This window comes from Mustela erminea, chromosome 7 (genome assembly GCF_009829155.1).
Source record: "Mustela erminea isolate mMusErm1 chromosome 7, mMusErm1.Pri, whole genome shotgun sequence".
Lineage (NCBI taxonomy): Eukaryota > Metazoa > Chordata > Mammalia > Carnivora > Mustelidae > Mustela > Mustela erminea.
This window is the reverse complement of record NC_045620.1, coordinates 43,108,506-43,129,383: the sequence shown is the minus strand read 5'-3', so window position 1 is coordinate 43,129,383 and position 20,878 is coordinate 43,108,506. Positions and strand designations below refer to the sequence as shown.

Below are 20,878 nucleotides of genomic sequence, written 5' to 3'. Positions count from 1 at the left end.
GCTGAAGGCAGATGCTTAACCAACTGAGATACCCAGGTGCCCCAGCAAAGTCAATTTCTGAATTTTGACAAATGTGCTATGGAAAGGTAAGACTGGTAACAATGGGATATGCTCCATATGGGGTATTCAGACCTCTGTACTCTCAGCAACATTTCTGGATATCCAAGATTACCCCAAACAAAAGTTTATTTTTATAAAATCAAATGTAAAGAAATGAGAGGATATCAGGGAACCGTTTCAAAACTCTAGCAAAACACAGGGAAGGAATTAATAAGAATAATAAAGTGTTGGTAATAATAATAAGAAAAATTTTTAAATAAGATTTAAAGATTTTATTTATTTATTTGACAGAGAGAGAGATCACAATTAAGCAGAGAGGCAGGCAGAGGGAGAGAGGGAAGCAGGCTCCCTGCTGAGCAGAGAGCCCGATGCAGGGCTCCATCCCGGGACCCTGAGACTGTGACCTGAGCCAAAGGCGGAGGTTTAACCCACTGAGCCACCCAGGTGTCCCAAGAATTTTTTTTTTAAGGGACAGAGCAAATGTCAGAAGATAATGGCTAGAAACTTGCCCCTGGGCATCTTGTAGGTGTCACCAATCCCCATTATCTTCTGTCCCAAGCAGATCCTTTATAAAAGCAACCAACCATCCCAGTTTGCCTGAGATCGTCCCAGTTTCAGCACTGAAAGGCCCACATCCCTGAGAACCCCCTCAGTCCTAGGAACACCTAGACCTCTGTCTCTGTCTCCCTATGGGTATGTGTGTGTGTGTGTGTGTGCCTGTCTCATGTGTACATGCATGCACACATGCATATACACAAACATTCTGGGATTCTTGAGTTAAATACCCAAAAAATTGGTCACAACTCCAGAATACAGGTAACTAATTCACTTTTACAGAGAACTCTAGAATAAAACAACACCCCATCCCCCACCATCTACCTTCCACTACTATATATATACACCCAATATCAGGCCTCAAAAGACAGGGATTCTTTGTCATCGTCTGTAAACACCAAGTGCCACTTCTGCATACATGTCCTCCCACAGCCCCAGATACATTTCTAGAGCACCCAATAGTCTGGGGAAAGGCCACCTTATAAGCAGTCAGGCTCCCCAGAGACAGTGCAGTTTATCATACACAAACCTGAACAGTGAGATCTGGGCTTTCTGAGGCTTGGTATGGATTCGTAGGTGCACAACACATCTGTAATAGAGAACATCACACCAGCCCCTGCTACTGCACCAGATCTCCCGAGACTGGAAACAGAGGCTCATAGCACACAGTCTGAGGCACTTTTGCATCTCACACCTGCACTGGAAAGCCTGAATCTTGAGCAGACCAGAAAGCATTTCACCCACAGGTGCCACATAAGGAGTCCAGTGATAAGTTCCAAAAGTAACTAAAGAACACTGGTGGCATACTAATGACCATGTCGCATTTATCATCAAAACAACAGCAGCTGCCATTCATTGAGCAAGTACTATGTGCCAACTAACCAGCTGTGGCCCAACAGAAGCCAAGTCAGAGCTGCAGGCAACCAAGGACTTGGAGGAAAAAACAAAATTACATTCAAAGGATTTCTACAAAGTCAGATTTACACATTTTCATAACATAGAGACTGAGGCACTGTTCTACAATGGAAGAGACCAAAGAGACATGACAAACCCCAGTGTGGCATCCTGGAACACAAAAGGGAACACACTAGTGGGAAAATCAGGGAAGTTCAAGTAACAGGGGAAGATTACTTAATGATAATGTATCAATGTTCATTTCTCGCTTTTGGTAACGCTTTTGGTAACGGTGCTAGGCTCGTGTAAGATGTTAACATTAAAGGAAGCCAGACGAGTGTACAGAAACTCATTACTATTTTGCAGCTTTTCTGTAAATCTAAAATTATTTCAAAATAAAAGGTTAAAAAGATACATTTTGCAAATAACATGCAACGGATTACAAAAATATGCCCTGTAGACCAGCTGCATTCTTTTGTAAGGATACTTCAAAGTTACTGAAAAGACTATGAGAATTGACTTCAATTCTTTTTTAATTTCAGACTACAAAGTAAGCCTCACACACAAAGATTGCAAAGGACAGGTACACTTCATCAAACATGAGAAACTGCAGCTCGAACAGAGTTCCCAACTGCTAAGGACATTTCACTTTGTTATCAAAGCTACTTCTCATGTTTTTAACTCAGGAGCACCAAACAGGAGATGTATAACCAAGCTGAATAAGCCAGGACCTTCCTGGAACTCAATGTGTCTTTGGGGCCTCAGGGTCTAAATGAAGGGGTCATGGTAACACCCTGGAGTCCTGACCTGAGACATCCTCAGGAAGGAATCCTTAGTCCGTACCGGCCTACTGTGCATAATGTGGGGTGTGGGAAGGCAGAAGAATATTACATGCCAGGCACTGCATGAGGTCCTTCCCCCAAAGCACCCTGCAAAGGAGGACCACCCTTGTTTTACAAAGCGACAGGGGTCCTCAGAGAAACCAAATGACCTGCCAAGGCAGAACCACCAATACTTCTGAGCCTGATGGAAATGCAGGTATGACTCTGAAGCCAGAGGATGCCTGAGAATGCCATCCCTAAAGTGACCCAGGTCACAAGGGGCAATCGCTAGGGGCTTGCAGGACAAGCCAGCTACCACGAGATGGCTAAGCAGGCACAGGTCTCCTGAGGGCTGTGCTGAGGTGTGCCAGGGCCTTTGCGAAAGCACCCAGTCCTAGAGGGAGACACTGGGCACAGCTGCCAACCCTGTCCCATGCCCCAGGATGAGCCTCACTCTTAGCAGAGGTCTTGAAACTCAGTGATCATCTACCCTATTGGTAGAAAAGGTGGGGCACGTACTCCCGTGGCACACACTCACTAACTTCTAAGTTACATACATCTCACTGTGGTGCTAACACACTAAGGACATCAGAAAATCGTCCTGGGGAGGAGTCAAGATGGCGGAGAAGTAGCAGGCTGAGACTGCTTCAGCTAGCCGGAGATCAGCTAGATAGCTTATCTAAAGATTGCAAACACCTGAAAATCCATCGGCAGATCGAAGAGAAGAAGAACAGCAATTCTGGAAACAGAAAAACAACCACTTTCTGAAAGGTAGGACCGTCAGAGAAGTGAATCCAAAGCGACGGGAAGATAGACCCCGGGGGGAGGGGCCGGCTCCCGGCAAGCGGCGGAGCAACGGTGCACAAAATCAGGACTTTTAAAAGTCTGTTCCGCTGAGGGACATCGCTCCAAAGGCTAAACCGGGGCGAAGCCCACGCGGGTTCAGCGTGGCCTCAGGTCCCGCAGGGTCACAGAAGGATCAGGGGTGTCTGAGTGTCGCAGACCTTGCGGGTACTGGAACGGGAAAGCCGGCTACAGAGACAGAGCCGACAGTAAGCTCACAGCTCGGTGTTACCTTGAACTGGTCGCAGGCTCGGAGAGCTCGGAGCGCGGCCGGAGGTCAGGCAGACGGGAGTAACTGGGCGCTGTTCTCTGAGGGCGCACTGAGGAGTGCGGCCCTGGGCTCTCGGCTCCTCTGGGCCGGAGAACAGGAGGCCGCCATTTGTATTCCCGTCCTCCGGAACTCTCGCTCAGGGAACAAAAGCTCCTGAAAGCAAACCCGAGCGGATTACTCACCCCGGCCCCGGGTAAGGGCGGTGTAATTCCGCCTGGGGCAAAGACACTTGAGAATCACTACAACAGGCCCCTCCCCCAGAAGATCAACAAGAAATCCAGCCGAGACCAAGTTCACCTACCAAGGAGTGCGGTTTCAATACCAAGGAGAGCAGCAGAATTCCAGAGGAGGAGAAAGCCAAGCACGGAACTCATGGCTTTTTCCCGGTGATTTTTTTTTAGTCTTGCAGTTAATTTAATTTTTTTCTTTTTCATTTTTTTTTTTTTTCTCGCCTTCGGGTAAAATTTTTTTTTTTAACTGTTACCTTTTTCTTTTTTAACGATTTTTTACTAGTTTATCTAATATATATATTTTTTCTTTTTTACATTTTTCTTAGGTGTTTTCCTTTTTTTTTTAATTCTTTTCTTTTCTTTTTTTTTTTTCTTTATTCCTTTTTGAACCTCTTTTTATCCCCTTTCTCCCCCCTCACGATTTTGGATCTCTTCTAATTTGGTTAAAGCATTTTTTCCTGGGGTTGTTGCCACCCTTTTAGTATTTTACTTGCCCCTTCATATACTCTTATCTGGACAAAATGACAAGACGGAAAAATTCAACACAAAAAAAAGAACAAGAGGCAGTACCGAAGGCTAGGGACCTAATCAATACAGACATTGGTAATATGTCAGATCTAGAGTTCAGAATGACAATTCTCAAGGTTCTAGCCGGGCTCAAAAAAGGCATGGAAGATATTAGAGAAACCCTCTCGAGAGATATAAAAGCCCTTTCTGGAGAAATAAAAGAACTAAAATCTAACCAAGTGGAAATAAAAAAAGCTATTAATGAAGTGCAATCAAAAATGGAGGCTCTCACTGCTAGGATAAATGAGGCAGAAGAAAGAATTAGTGATATAGAAGACCAAATGACAGAGAATAAAGAAGCTGAGCAAAAGAGGGACAAACAGCTACTGGACCACGAGGGGAGAATTCGAGAGATAAGTGACACCATAAGACGAAACAACATTAGAATAATTGGGATTCCAGAAGAAGAAGAAAGAGAGAGGGGAGCAGAAGGTATACTGGAGAGAATTACTGGGGAGAATTTCCCCAATATGGCAAAGGGAACGAGCATCAAAATTCAGGAGGTTCAGAGAACGCCCCTCAAAATCAATAGGAATAGGCCCACACCCCGTCACCTAATAGTAAAATTTACAAGTCTCAGTGACAAAGAGAAAATCCTGAAAGCAGCCCGGGAAAAGAAATCTGTAACATACAATGGTAAAAATATTAGATTGGCAGCTGACTTATCCACAGAGACCTGGCAGGCCAGAAAGAGCTGGCATGATATTTTCAGAGCACTAAACGAGAAAAACATGCAGCCAAGAATACTATATCCAGCTAGGCTATCATTGAAAATAGAAGGAGAGATTAAAAGCTTCCAGGACAAACAAAAACTGAAAGAATTTGCAAATACCAAACCAGCTCTACAGGAAATATTGAAAGGGGTCCTCTAAGCAAAGAGAGAGCCTACAAGTGGTAGATCAGAAAGGAACAGAGACCATATACAGTAACAGTCAACTTACAGGCAATACAATGGCACTAAATTCATATCTCTCAATAGTTACCCTGAATGTTAATGGGCTAAATGCCCCTGTCAAAAGACACAGGGTATCAGAATGGATAAAAAAACAAAACCCATCTATATGTTGCCTCCAAGAAACTCATTTTAAGCCCGAAGACACCTCCAGATTTAAAGTGAGGGGGTGGAAAAGAATTTACCATGCTAATGGACATCAGAAGAAAGCAGGAGTGGCAATCCTTATATCAGATCAATTAGATTTTAAGCCAAAGACTATAATAAGAGATGAGGAAGGACACTATATCATACTCAAAGGGTCTGTCCAAGAAGAAGATTTAACAATTTTAAATATCTATGCCCCCAACGTGGGAGCAGCCAACTATATAAACCAATTAATAACAAAATCAAAGAAACACATCAACAATAATACAATAATAGTAGGGGACTTTAACATGCCCCTCACTGAAATGGACAGATCATCCAAGCAAAAGATCAGCAAGGAAATAAAGGCCTTAAACGACACACTGGACCAGATGGACATCACAGATATATTCAGAACTTTTCATCCCAAAGCAACAGAATACACATTCTTCTCTAGTGCACATGGAACATTCTCCAGAATAGATCACATCCTCGGTCCTAAATCAGGACTCAACCGGTATCAAAAGATTGGGATCATTCCCTGCATATTTTCAGACCACAATGCTCTAAAGCTAGAACTCAACCACAAAAGGAAGTTTGGAAAGAACCCAAATACATGGAGACTAAACAGCATCCTTCTAAAGAATGAATGGGTCAACCGGGAAATTAAAGAAGAATTGAAAAAAATCATGGAAACAAATGATAATGAAAATACAACGGTTCAAAATCTGTGGGACACAACAAAGGCAGTCCTGAGAGGAAAATATATAGCGGTACAAGCCTTTCTCAAGAAACAAGAAAGGTCTCAGGTACACAACCTAACCCTACACCTAAAGGAGCTGGAGAAAGAACAAGAAAGAAACCCTAAGCCCAGCAGGAGAAGAGAAATCATAAAGATCAGAGCAGAAATCAATGAAATAGAAACCAAAAAAACAATAGAACAAATCAACGAAACTAGGAGCTGGTTCTTTGAAAGAATTAATAAAATTGATAAACCCCTGGCCCGACTTATCAAAAAGAAAAGAGAAAGGACCCAAATAAATAAAATCATGAATGAAAGAGGAGAGATCACAACTAACACCAAAGAAATACAAACTATTATAAGAACATACTATGAGCAACTCTACGCCAACAAATTTGACAATCTGGAAGAAATGGATGCATTCCTAGAAACATATAAACTACCACAACTGAACCAGGAAGAAATAGAAAGCCTGAACAGACCCATAAGCAGTAAGGAGATTGAAACAGTCATTAAAAATCTCCAAACAAACAAAAGCCCAGGGCCAGACGGCTTCCCGGGGGAATTCTACCAAACATTTAAAGAAGAACTAATTCCTATTCTCCTGAAACTGTTCCAAAAAATAGAAATGGAAGGAAAACTTCCAAACTCATTTTATGAGGCCAGCATCACCTTGATCCTAAAACCAGACAAGGATCCCACCAAAAAAGAGAGCTATAGACCGATATCCTTGATGAACACAGATGCGAAAATATTCAACAAAATACTAGCCAATAGGATTCAACAGTACATTAAAAAGATTATTCACCACGACCAAGTGGGATTTATTCCAGGGCTGCAAGGTTGGTTCAACATCCGCAAATCAGTCAATGTGATACAACACATCAATAAAAGAAAGAACAAGAACCATATGATACTCTCAATAGATGCTGAAAAAGCATTTGACAAAGTACAGCATCCCTTCCTGATCAAAACTCTTCAAAGTGTAGGGATAGAGGGCACATACCTCAATATCATCAAAGCCATCTATGAAAAACCCACCGCAAATATCATTCTCAATGGAGAAAACCTGAAAGCTTTTCCGCTAAGGTCAGGAACACGGCAGGGATGTCCATTATCACCACTGCTATTCAACATAGTACTAGAGGTCCTAGCCTCAGCAATCAGACAACAAAAGGAAATTAAAGGCATCCAAATCGGCAAAGAAGAAGTCAAATTATCACTCTTCGCAGATGATATGATACTATATGTGGAAAACCCAAAAGACTCCACTCCAAAACTGCTAGAACTTATACAGGAATTCAGTAAAGTGTCAGGATATAAAATCAATGCACAGAAATCAGTTGCATTTCTCTACACCAACAGCAAGACAGAAGAAAGAGAAATTAAGGAGTCAATCCCATTTACAATTGCACCCAAAACCGTAAGATACCTAGGAATAAACCTAACCAAAGAGACACAGAATCTATACTCAGAAAACTATAAAGTACTCATGAAAGAAATTGAGGAAGACACAAAGAAATGGAAAAATGTTCCATGCTCCTGGATTGGAAGAATAAATATTGTGAAAATGTCTATGCTACCTAAAGCAATCTACACATTTAATGCAATTCCTATCAAAGTACCATCCATCTTTTTCAAAGAAATGGAACAAATAATGCTAAAATTTATATGGAACCAGAAAAGACCTCGAATAGCCAAAGGGATATTGAAAAAGAAAGCCAACGTTGGTGGCATCACAATTCCGGACTTCAAGCTCTATTACAAAGCTGTCGTCATCAAGACAGCATGGTACTGGCACAAAAACAGACACATAGATCAATGGAACAGAATAGAGAGCCCAGAAATAGACCCTCAACTCTATGGTCAACTAATCTTCGACAAAGCAGGAAAGAATGTCCAATGGCAAAAAGACAGCCTCTTCAATAAATGGTGCTGGGAAAATTGGACAGCCACATGCAGAAAAATGAAATTGGACCATTTCCTTACACCACACACAAAAATAGACTCAAAATGGATGAAGGACCTCAATGTGCGAAAGGAATCCATCAAAATCCTTGAGGAGAACACAGGCAGCAACCTCTTTGACCTCAACCGCAGCAACATCTTCCTAGGAACAACGCAAAAGGCAAGGGAAGCAAGGGCAAAAATGAACTATTGGGATTTCATCAAGATCAAAAGCTTTTGCACAGCAAAGGAAACAGTTAAAAAAATCAAAAGACAACTGACAGAATGGGAGAAGATATTTGCAAATGACATATCAGATAAAGGACTAGTGTCCAGAATCTATAAAGAACTTAGCAAACTCAACACCCAAAGAACAAATAATCCAATCAAGAAATGGGCAGAGGACATGAACAGACATTTCTGCAAAGAAGACATCCAGATGGCCAACAGACACATGAAAAAGTGCTCCATATCACTCGGCATCAGGGAAATACAAATCAAAACCACAATGAGATATCACCTCACACCAGTCAGAATGGCTAAAATAAACAAGTCAGGAAATGACAGATGCTGGCGAGGATGCGGAGAAAGGGGAACCCTCCTACACTGTTGGTGGGAATGCAAGCTGGTGCAGCCACTCTGGAAAACAGCATGGAGGTTCCTCAAAATGTTGAAAATAGAACTGCCCTATGACCCAGCAATTGCACTATTGGGTATTTACCCTAAGGATACAAACGTAGTGATCCAAAGGGGCACATGCACCCGAATGTTTATAGCAGCAATGTCCACAATAGCCAAACTATGGAAAGAACCTAGATGTCCATCAACAGATGAATGGATCAAGAAGATATGGTATATATACACAATGGAATACTATGCAGCCATCAAAAGAAATGAAATCTTGCCATTTGCGACAACATGGATGGAACTAGAGCGTATCATGCTTAGCGAAATAAGTCAAGCAGAGAAAGACAACTATCATATGATCTCCCTGATATGAGGAAGTGGTGATGCAACATGGGGGCTTAAGTGGGTAGGAGAAGAATAAATGAAACAAGATGGGATTGGGAGGGAGACAAACCATAAGTGACTTTTAATCTCACAAAACAAACTGAGGGTTGCTGGGGGGAGGGGGTTTGGGAGAAGGGGGTGGGATTATGGACATTGGGGAGGGTATGTGCTTTGGTGAGTGCTGTGAAGTGTGTAAACCTGGTGATTCACAGACCTGTACCCCTGGGGATAGAGTATTATGCCTCCATCAGAAAGGATGAATACCCAACTTTTATAGCAACATGGACGGGACTGGAAGAGATTATGCTGAGTGAAATAAGTCAAGCAGAGAGAGTCAATTATCATATGGTTTCACTTATTTGTGGAGCATAACAAATAGCATGGAGGACATGGGGACTTAGAGTGGAGAAGGGAGTTGGGGGGAATTGGAAGGGGAGGTGAACCATGAGAGACTATGGACTCTGAAAAACAATCTGAGGGTTTTGAAGGGACGGGGGGTGGGAGGTTGGGGTACCAGGTGGTGGGTATTATAGAGGGCACGGATTGCATGGAGCACGGGGTGTGGTGCAAAAATAATGAATACTGTTATGCTGGAAATAAAAATAAATAAATAAATAAATTAAAAATTAAAAAAAAAAAAAAAGAAAGAAAATCGTCCTAAAAGTAGACATTTTTAAAGAGGAGATACAGATAAATAAAGTGTAATATTTACTTCCCATACTCCAAATGACTTTTCCCCCCCACGGCCCACTCTGGAGGCCACTGGTTTATTAAGTCTACAGCCCCTCCAGCCTGTGCCCGAGTCTCCCTTACAGAGGAGGAAGTAGGGAGAGGCGGGATTTGCCACAACTGGGGTTCTCACCCAGCTCCAGATGCTCCAGGGAGGGTAAGAACTACAGAGCCTCTACACAGACCACCACCAGCAGGCCTTGGGTCACACATCTGCCTCCCACTCCAACACACTGCACACCTCTACCAGAGCTATGGACTGAAAAGCATACTGAGCATGTCACTTGTCTGCTTAAAATCCTACTAGGACTCCCCAGGACTCTGATAGAACGGAAAGTGCTTAAAGCAGGGTCCAGCATCTGTACAGGGATTCCCAAACCAATCAGCTTCCCCAACTCACAGTTGTAACCACCCACCTTGCTGGCCTACGAACCAGCCTACAGAGTCAGGACCATGCTATGGTGGCAGCTTCCAAGAGCGTCCCCATAATCCTTGCCTCCTGGTATACACGCCTGTACGTTGCCCCCACCCTCCTCAAAAAGCAGGTATAGCTGGCCTGTGTGGCCAACAGGACACTGTGAAATCTCAGCATGGGCCTGTCACTGCACAACACCAGAGGCAGGTGTTGAATGTGAAATGACCAGTGAGGCTGGGTCACAGAAGACATGACTGTTCCCTTGGATCACTTGCTCCGAGGAAGCTGGAAGCTTGCTATGAGGACAGTCAAGTAGTTCTAGCAAAAGGCATCAGGAAAAGAAGTGAGATTCCTGCCAGCCATGTGAGTGAGTGACTCTGGAAGCAAACCCTCCAGCCCTAGTCGAGCCTGCAGATGACGGTGGCCCTGGCCTGACATCCTGACTGCAACCTCACCACAGACTCTGAGCCAGACCCACCCAGCTAAACTGTTCCTGAATTCCTGATGCTCAGAAACAATGGAAGATAATAAAGGCTGTAAGCCACTAAGTTTTGAGGTATTTTGTTGCCCAGCAATAAATAACTAATATGCTTATGCTCTCTCTGTGTCTTTGCAAAAACCTGTCTCTTACCTTGAACTGTCCTGTCCTCTCCCCCATACATATATCCTCCCTTCTTCCCTCCCTCCCTCTCTCCATTCTCTCTCTCACACACCCAGTAATATATATACAATAGTGCACACTGTCATAGCACCCTGGACATTCCTCTCTTAAAGGAACTTTTAAAATAGGCTCAGTGGGTTGAAGCCTCTGCCTCCGGCTCTTGTCATGATCCCAGAGTCCTGGGATTGAGCCCCGCATTGGGCTCTCTGCTCAGCAGGGAACCTGCTTCCCTCTCTCTCTGCCTGCCTCTCTGCCTACTTGTAATCGCTGTGAAATAAATAAATAAAATCTTCCAAAAAAAAAAAAAAAAATGGGCTAGGAATTACCTGCTCCTATCTCCTGGGACACAGGGAACAACTTGTACACAGAGGTGGTCTGCAAAGGACACTTCAGTCAGACCAGGTTGCTGGAGAAACACATGCTCTCCCACAACCCCTAGCTCTCAAAGAAGGCTGACCTACAATGCATTAACAGCCCTGAGATCTTCATTGAAGAGAATACATCCAATAAGCCCACACCAACCCTCAACGTAAGCGCTCTATTTGGCCTGAGCGGTTCTTCTCACTGAAGGGCATCTACCTGGACTGCCACTAGAAGTGTGACTCCAACAACCACAGTGTCAGTCCTAACCACGTGTAGGGCAGTGTGGCCTACGTGAGCAGCACTACACCGGACTTCCAACACCTCTGCAGAGCATGGCTCCCCCCTGGACTCCACACTGAAACCCCTGCAGGACCATACGATGATGCAGAATAACAAGCAGGGCTGGTCCAAAGTAGTCTACAGCTGCCCTTCTTGCTCTAAGCAGAACTTAAACCGCCTGGCCTGGCCAAGCACAGAACCTTAACACCGTAGATACTCGAGAATACTGAATCAATGAGAGGGATGCCAGGACGGATGAATGGACAGACAGAAGGACAGACGGACAGAGAGAGAGATGGTGGATAGGAAGGCAGGGAAGTAGGTGGGGGAAAGGGACCAGATTTGGATTCCATCACTGCAAAGGGTAAGAGTCTCACTGGCTCAAGGGTGCCATAATTTCAACAGCTTTGGCAAGAGCAGGGGTGACAGCTTTCTATAAACCCTGTATTAACTATGAAATTTCACCTCCAAAGAAATCACAAGAAGCCATTTTCTGAGTCTGATCCCCAGCCCAGTCTCTTAACCAGCAATGCATCACTATGAAATCTAGGCCCTGCTATGGAAGGGCTACCACAACAGCATGGAGCCGAACCCCAGACACCAATGTTAATTAAAAAGCTCTAGCACAATGGGCAATAAAATGGCCAGCCGTCCCCTCACTGGGACAGCTTCAAGAACCCACTTTCTTAGGCTGGGAGGTGGATACACCATGTTCACTGTCTTATTCCTTCTTATTTGTCTTAAAAATGCATAATAAAATATTTTTTAATTGGAAAAGAACACACAGGAAATGAGCTCTTGTCACAGAAGCAATTCTGTTCTAAAGTATTTTTGAAAGAAAATAAATATTGTGATTTATTAAATTTAATGATCAACTCATTGTGCTGGGCACAAAGATCAAGGCATTTACTCAACTATTATATAGGTACCTTTCATGAAACTTTACTCCCAACTGCATCATGAAAACAAGACTTCTTCAGATGCCAGCCCTACTAAGACCTTGTCAAAGAAAAGACCATTCCTCAGAGAGGTTAGCAATGCCCTTCTGATCTGAGCAGGACTACAAAGGGCCAGGGCACTGAGAGGACAAGAGTACTCAACATAGCCAGAGACACATCGTTCCTGCCTGTGGCACGGCCCCTTCCCCACAGCCCTGGACACTTATTCCCCATTTTGGTACACAATGAAAGCAGTAAAAATGCCTTCAAGATAAGAGCCATAAAAACAAAGTTAATTTATCAGTAATTTAGACTCCCTGAGCCACAGTGTAATTATCTGAAGCATCTGTATCAGTTCAACAATGTGACAAGGAAGTCAGAATCAAGCAGATGGCCAGTTTATATCTGTTTTAAAGCAAAGTAGTACTAAAAAAGGAAGGAGGGTATAATTTGACTTCTTTCCTATTCTTACCTAATTTGAATGCCAGTACAAATTGGTCAGCCTCGTTCTTTTTAAATGGTGCACATTATTCTACACTACAAATGAGATATGATTTTTCTAACCTTTCCTCTGCTGATGAGCATTTTGGTTGTTTCCATAATGCCATATTGAGCCCCCTCATACAAATACCTTCATGCACATGTGCACAGACGTCTGAAAAAGAAGCTCAAAGAAGAGAAATTGCTCAGTCCACTTATGTCTGGTTCTAGTTTTTCTATCTTTTAAGATTTTATTTATTTATTAGTCAGAGAGAGAGAGAGCGAGAGCATGAGCGCACAAGCTGGGGGAGCAGCAAGCAGAGGGAGAAGCACACTCCCCACTGAGCAAAGAGCCCGATCCAGGTCTCGATCCCAGGACTCTGAGATCATGACCTGAGCTGAAGGCAGACACTTAACTGGTTGAGCTAACCAGGTGCCCCTGTCTGCTTTCAATTTTGATCAACAGTGCTAAATGCCTTCTGAAAAGTCTTCACCAGGTGACAGGATGAATAAAAAAGCAATACCCATCTACATGCTGCCTATAAGAGACTCATTTCAGAGCTAAAGATATATGTAGATCGAAAATGAAGGAAAAGAAAAGCATTTTATCATGCAAATGGAAGTGAAAAAAAAAAAAAGCTGGGGTAGCAATACTTATATGAGACAAAACAGACTTTAAAATAGAGTAAAACACACAGACACACACAAAGACTGCAGTAAGAAATGAGGAAGGTCACTACATAATCCTAAAGGGAACAATCCAAGAAGAAGATATAACAGTTGTAAGTATTTGTGCACCCAACATGGGAATACCCAAACAAATAAAAGTTAATAATAAACATAAAGGAACTGATTAATAGTAATGCAACAATAATAGGGGACTTTAACACTCCCTTACATCAGTAGATAGATCACCTAAACAGAACATCAACAAGGAAACACGGCTTTGAATGACACATTGGACTAGGTGGATCTAACAGATATATTCAGAGCATTCCATCCTAAAACAGGAGAATACACATTCTTTTCAAGTGCACATAAAACATTCTCCAGAAGAGATCACTCATTAAGCCACAAATCAAGTCTCAACAAAATAAAAAACACTGAAGTCATACCGTGCATCTCTTCTGACCACAACATTATGAAAATGGAAATCAACCACAAGAAAGAAATCTGGAAAGACCATGAATATGTGGTTAAATAACATGTTAGTAAACAATGAATGGGTCAACCAATAAATCAAAGAGGAAATCGAGAAATTCATGGGGACAAATGAAAATGGAAACACAATGTTCCAAAATCCATGGGATGCAGCAAAAGCTGTTCTAAGAGGAACGTTTATAGCAAAAAAAGGCCTACTTCAAGAAGCAAGACAAACCTCAAACAACCTAACCTTACACCTAAAGAAAAACATGAACAAACACAAAGCCACTAGAAGGAAGGAAATAATAAAGAACAGAGCAGAAATAAATAAAATAGAAAATTTAAAAAAAAAATAGATCAATGAAATCAGGAGCTGTTTCTTTGCAAAGATCAACAAAATTGATAAACCTTCAGCCAGACTCATTAAAAAGAGAAAAAAAAGAGAAAGAACTCAAATAAACAACATCAGAAAGGAAAGAGGAGAAATAGCCACCAATTTCACAGAAATACAAAGGATTATGAGAACAATTGAAATATTTTGAACTATAACTGAAATTGTGAAAAATCACATCCCAAAAAATTGGACAAACTAGAAGAAATGGATAAAATCCTAGAAACATATTACATCCCAAAACTGAACCAAGAAGAAATAAAAAATTTGAACAGACCAATTACCAGCAATGAAATTGAATCAGTAATCAAAATATACCAACCAGACAGCATCACAGGGGAATTCTACTGAACTTTTTTTTTTTTAAGATTTTTAATTTTATTTATTTGGCAGAGAGAGAAATCACAAGTAGACAGACAGGCAGGCAAAGAGAGAGGGAGAAGCAGGCTCCCCACTCAGCAGAGAGCCCGATGCGGGGCTCAATCCCAGGACACTGAGATCATGACCCCAGCCGAAGGCAGAGGCTTAACCCACTGAGCCACCCAGGCGCCCCCTGAACATTTTTTTTTAAAGATTTTATTTGTTTATTTGACAGACAGAGATCACAAGTAGGCAGAGAGGCAGGCAGAGAGACAGGAAGGGAGCAGGCTCCCTGCTAAGCAGAGAGCCCGACCCAGGGCTCAATCCCAGGACCCTGGGATCATGACCTGAGCCAAAGACAGAGGCTTTAACCCTCTGAACCACCCAGGCGCCCCTCTACTGAACATTTAAAGAAGAGTTAATATCTATCCTTCTCAAACTATTCAAAAAAAAAAAAAATCAAAAAGGAAGGAAAACTTCCAAATTCATTCTATGAAGCCAGCATTACCCTGATACCAGAACCAGATACAGACATCATAAAAAAAAAGAGAGTCACAGGCCAACATCAGTGATGAACATAGATGCAAAAATCCTCAACAAAATGCTAGCAAACCAAATCCAACAATATATTTTTAAAAGTCAGGGGTGCCTGGCTAACGTCAACAGAGCATGCAACTCTTGATCCTGAGTTTAAGTCCCACGATAGGGGTAGAGTTTACTAAAAGAAAATGCATATATATAAATTCAAAATGATCAAGTGGGATTTACTCCTGGGATATAAAGGTGATTCAATATTCACAAATCAATCAACATGACATATCACATAAATGAAAGGATAAAAACCGTATGATCACTTCAACAGATGTAGAAAAAGCACCTGACAAATACAACATCTATTCATGATTTAAAACCTTCAACAAAGTAGATTTTAGAGAGAACATACCTCAACATAATAAAAGGCATATATTTAAAAAAAAAAAAGGCGGGGGAGCGCCTGGGTGGCTCAGTGGGTTGAGGCCTCTGCCTTCAGCTCAGGTCGTGATTCCAGGGTCCTGGGATTGAGCCCCGCATCGGGCTCTCTGCTCTGCAGGGAGCCTGCTTCCTCCTCTCTTTCTACCTGCTTCTCTGCCTACTTGTGATCTCTGTCTGTCAAATAAATTTAAAAAATCTTAAAAAACAAAACAAAACAAAAACCCCACAGCTAACACCATACTCGGTGGTAAAATACTAAAAGCTTTTCCTCTAAGATCAGAAATAGGACAACAGTAGCCATTCTCACCACTTCTATTCAACACAGTACTGGAAATTCTAGCCTCAGCAATCAGACAGCAAAAAGAAACAAAAGGCATCCAAACTGGTAAGTAAAACTTTCAATTATTTGCAGATGACATGATACCATATAGAGAAAACCCTAAGGACTCCATCAATAAACTACTAGACATGATAAATGAATTCATTAAAGTCACAGGACACAAAATCAATGTACAGAAGTCTGTTGCATTTCTATACACTAACAATGAAACAACAGAAAAAGAAATTAAGAAAAAATCCCATTTACAACTGCACCCTAAACAGGGCTGCCTAGGTAGCACAGTCAGTTGGGCATTTGACTTTTGGTTTCAGCTCAGGTTGTGGTTTCAAGGTTGTGTGACTGCACCCTGCATCAGGCTCCACACTCAGCACAGAGTTTACACTTTCCCTCTCCCCCTGCTCCTCCCACCTGTGCACATGCACACACGTTCTCTCTCTCTAAAATAAATTAATAAATCTTTAAAAAAATCTCACCCAAAATAAAAAGATACCTAGGAATAAACTTAACCAAAAAGATGAAAGACCTATACTGTGAAAAGTATAAAACACTGATGAAAGAAACAGAAAACATTCCATGAACATGGACTGAAAGGACAAATACTGTTAAAATGTCCATACTATCCAAAGCAATTTACACATTTAATGCAATCCCTATCAAAATATCAACAGCATTTTTCCCAGAACAAGAACAAATAATCCTAAAATTTGTATGCAACCACAAAAGACCCAAAATAGCCAAAGCAATCATGAAAAAGAAGAACGAAACTGGAATTACCACAGTTCCAGATTTCAAGATATAATACAAAGCTGCAGTAATAAAAACAGTATGGTACTGGCACAGAAACAGACACACAGATCAATAGAACAAAAGTCCAGAAATAAACCCACATTTATATGGTCAATTAATCTTCAACAAAGGAGGCAGTAATATGCAATAGGAGATAGTCTCTTCAATAAACAATGTTGGGAAAACTGCACAATTATATGCAAAGGAATGAAACTGGACCACTTTCTTACATCATATACAAAAACAAGCTCAAAATGGATTACAGGCTTAAATATGAGACCTGAAACCATAAAAATCTTAGAAGAGAGCACAGGCAGTAATTTCTCTCATATCATCTGTTTTTAATTGAAATATCAGCATTTTTCTTGGTACGTCTAAGGCAAGGGAAACAAAAGCAAAAATCAACTATTGGGACTACATCAAAATATGCCCATTTTCTTATACTTATCAATTGATACTATTACCCCATTTTATTTTTACCTTTCTAATCATACACAAAAATGGAATCTTGTAATTCGCATTTCCTGGAACACCAGTAAGATTGAGCATCTTTTCAAATCTTAGAAGCTATTTGTATTTCATGTGAGAACTGACTGAAAATAGCCTTCTCCTAGTTTCCTATAGAATTTTGGCTTTTATTTTTTATTATTGATTTGTAGAAGTGCACTATGGATTCCAAGAACTAGATATTTGTTTGTAAAAAAGAAAATATTTCATAAATGGAGAGAGAAACCATGTGTCTGCATCAGAAGACTCAACAGAGTAAAAAAGTTAATTCACTGCAAATTGATGTACAGGTTTAATGCAATTCCTATCAAGATCCCAGCTTAGTTTTTTATAGACAAGCTTATTCTAAAATTTATTTGAGAAAGCACAGGCCACAGAATAACTAAAACAAGGCTGGAAAGAAGAATAAAATGGAAGGAATCACTATGCCCAATACTAAAGCTTACTATATAGCTATAGTAATCAAGACAGTGTGGTAGTGGTGGACGGACAGGCACATAGGTCAGTGGAACAAAATAACAGAACCCAACAATGGATCTATACAAGCAAGTCCAATGGTTTTTGATAAAAATGGAGAAAAAGACAGCCTTTTCAACAAATGGTGCTGGATCAATTGGACATCCATAGGCAAAAAAAAAAAAAAAAAAAACACTCACCCTAAAGATGGGTGTGGACTCAATCAATGCACTGGTTGTGATATTATACCATACTTTTACAAGATACTGCCATAAAGGAAACTGGGTGGAAGGTACACAGTATCTTGCTGCATTATTTCTTCCAGTTGCATGCAAATCTGTAATTACCTCAATTAAAAATAAAAAATGTTGGAAACATGGGGCACCTGGGTGGCTCAGTGGGTTAAGCCGCTGCCTGCGGCTCAGGTCATGATCTCAGGGTCCTGGGATCGAGTCCCGCATCGGACTCTCTGCTCAGCAGGGAGCCTGCTTCCCTCTCTCGCTCTCTGCCTGCCTCTCTGCCTACTTGTGATCTGTCTCTGTCAAATAAATAAATAAAATCTTTAAAAAAAAAAAAGTTGGAAATAGGGGCGCCTGATTCTTGATTTCAACTCAGGTCATAATCTTGGGGTTGTGGGATCAAAAGCCGCACTGGGCTCTACACTCAGCAGGGACTGTGTTTCTCTCCCTCTCCTTATGAGCCCCCTGCTCATGCGTGCTCTCGCTCTCTAAGATAAATAAATCTTTTTTAAAAAAATGTTGAGGGGCGCCTAGTTGGCTCAGTCAGTTAAGCGGCTTCAGTTCAAATCAAGATCCCAGAGGCCTGGGATTGAGCTCCGCATCGAGCTCCGCATCAGGCTCACTGCTCAGTGGGGAGACTGCTTCTCCCTATCCCTCTGCCTGCTGCTCCCCCTACTTGTGCACTCCCTCTCTCTCTGTCAAAGAAATAAATAAAATCTTTTTTTAAACAATGTTGAAAACAGGAGATGCCGCTTTGGAAATTACTCCCATGATATCTTTGTTTATACAAATAAAGATGATGTTGTGAGACAAAAAAAAAAGTTGAAAATATATTCTCCTAGTCGAACTTTTTTTGGGGGGGTTGTCAAATGATCCTTTATTGAAATATTTTCTTTTGTATTTCTTAACTAGCCAGGCACTCCACTGTACCAATGCTAATGTCACCTACGATGTCATGAGGGTAGCGGCCATCAACATTGCAGCCCACAGACTGGGCAGTCTCCAAGATCTCTTTCATGTTCCAGAGAACTCTCTAGCTACAGATTAGTGCCACATCTGTCCAGCAATGTTGACAATCCTCCAAAGGTGGTATTTCCACTGTGTTTTCATGTTTTTCTGCTACTTTCGGTTTCTTGGGTCTTTTTTTTTTTTTTTTTTTTTTTAATTTCACAGAGAGACACAAAAAGAGAGGGAACACAAGCAGGCAGAGTGGGAGAGGGAGAAGCAGGCCCTCCACCGAACAGGAAGCCCAATGCGGAGCTCAGTCCCATGACCCTGAGATTGTGACCTGAGCCAAAGGCAGACACTTAACGACTGAGCCACCCAGGCACCCTCCTGGCAGTTTCTTGAGGGCTTTGATAATTAGGGCAGAGGCAGAAGGTACCACTTCAACTTGGGCCTGCCTGTTCTGAATGGTCCATCTCACTATAATCCTCAGACCCTTCCAATCACTGGCTACCTTTGTGATGTCATCACCAGCCATTTTGGGAAACAAATCCAGGGAACAGATCTTGGGGGCCAGGGCAGATGTGGCATCAACTCCCCAACCAGTGCACCTCAGGTACATGACTTTGATCTCACTGGGGCTAAACTTGGACAGCTGGTGTCAGATGAACCAAGATTTGGGACAACAAAAGAAAGGTGCACCTTGGCTTCCTCCAAGTTGAAAGCCAAAGGCTCTCCTTGTCTAATTTTTACCTTCTAAATTTCCTTATGGTATAAGAAGGGTTAATTTTTATCTAATCAAATTCACTTCTCTCTTTAAGTCTCCTGAATTTATCTAATTTTTTAACACTTTGCAGTTTTCTTGAAGTTGTTAAAAGAGCATTGATTTTGGGGAGCTTGGGTGGCTCAGTGGGTTAAAGCCTCTGCCTTCAGCTCAGGTCACGATCCCAGAGTCCTGGGATTGAGCCCCGCACTGGGCTCTCTGCTCCAAAGGGAGACTGCGTCCCTCTCTCTCTTTTCCTGCCCCTCTGCCTACTTGTGATCTCTGTCAAATAAATAAATAAAACCTTTAAAAAAAAAAAAAAGAGCATTGATTTTAAGAAGTCTTTTATGCTAGGGTCATCTGGGTGGTTCAGTCAGCTGAGCATCCAACTCTTGGTTTCAGCTCAGGTCATGATCTCAAGTCATGAGATTGAGCCCTGAACTGGGCTCTGTGATCAGTGGGAAGTCTGCTTGAGATTCTCCCTCTCCCTCTTTCTCTGCACCCCCACACACTCACATACACTCATCCTCTCTTTCTGTCTCTTTCAAATAAATAAATCCTTAAAAATAAAAAAACAAAGGAAAAGTATTTTATGCTAAGTAAAGAAGTCTTTAAAAGTACTGCTTTAATTAGTCATAAGAAACTCTATGAAACTTAAAAAAAACTAAAGAAACCTGGGCATGAAGTTAAAAGAATGATGTTTAAATGATCTCATTTTCAGGCTTAGTTGATATGACAAGAACAGAGAAATTAAACATCATAAATAGAAACATCATAAATAGATACATATCCATCACAGGGATATGTAGTTGCTCCTGAAGCAGGGAAGAAAGATTCCATAAAGCTAATTAATTAATTAATTACATCTTATATAATATATAACATATATTATATAAATCTATAGTACATTATATTTAAGTATATAATATATAAATGTAATATATATTATGATAAATAAAGTAAATCTTCGAGTGCCCCCTACCATTCCCCCCAACCCATGTCAGCCCACGCAGTCACAGTGATGACAACAGGGCCAAAAGTACAAGCCAACACCAGGTGCTGCTTTTGGTCAAGCTATTCAGCACCTAACTC

At 41.6% G+C, this 20,878-nt stretch overlaps 1 protein-coding gene and 1 pseudogene across 3 annotated transcripts in view; both read right to left on the bottom strand.

The window, feature by feature from the left end:
• The window catches only part of DTD1 (D-aminoacyl-tRNA deacylase 1), a 179,096-nt gene that overhangs the window by 96,508 nt on the left and 61,710 nt on the right, over positions 1-20,878 (bottom strand). The gene's annotated exons all lie outside the window — the stretch shown is intronic.
• On the bottom strand, positions 18,744-19,680 carry LOC116595315 (annotated as a pseudogene).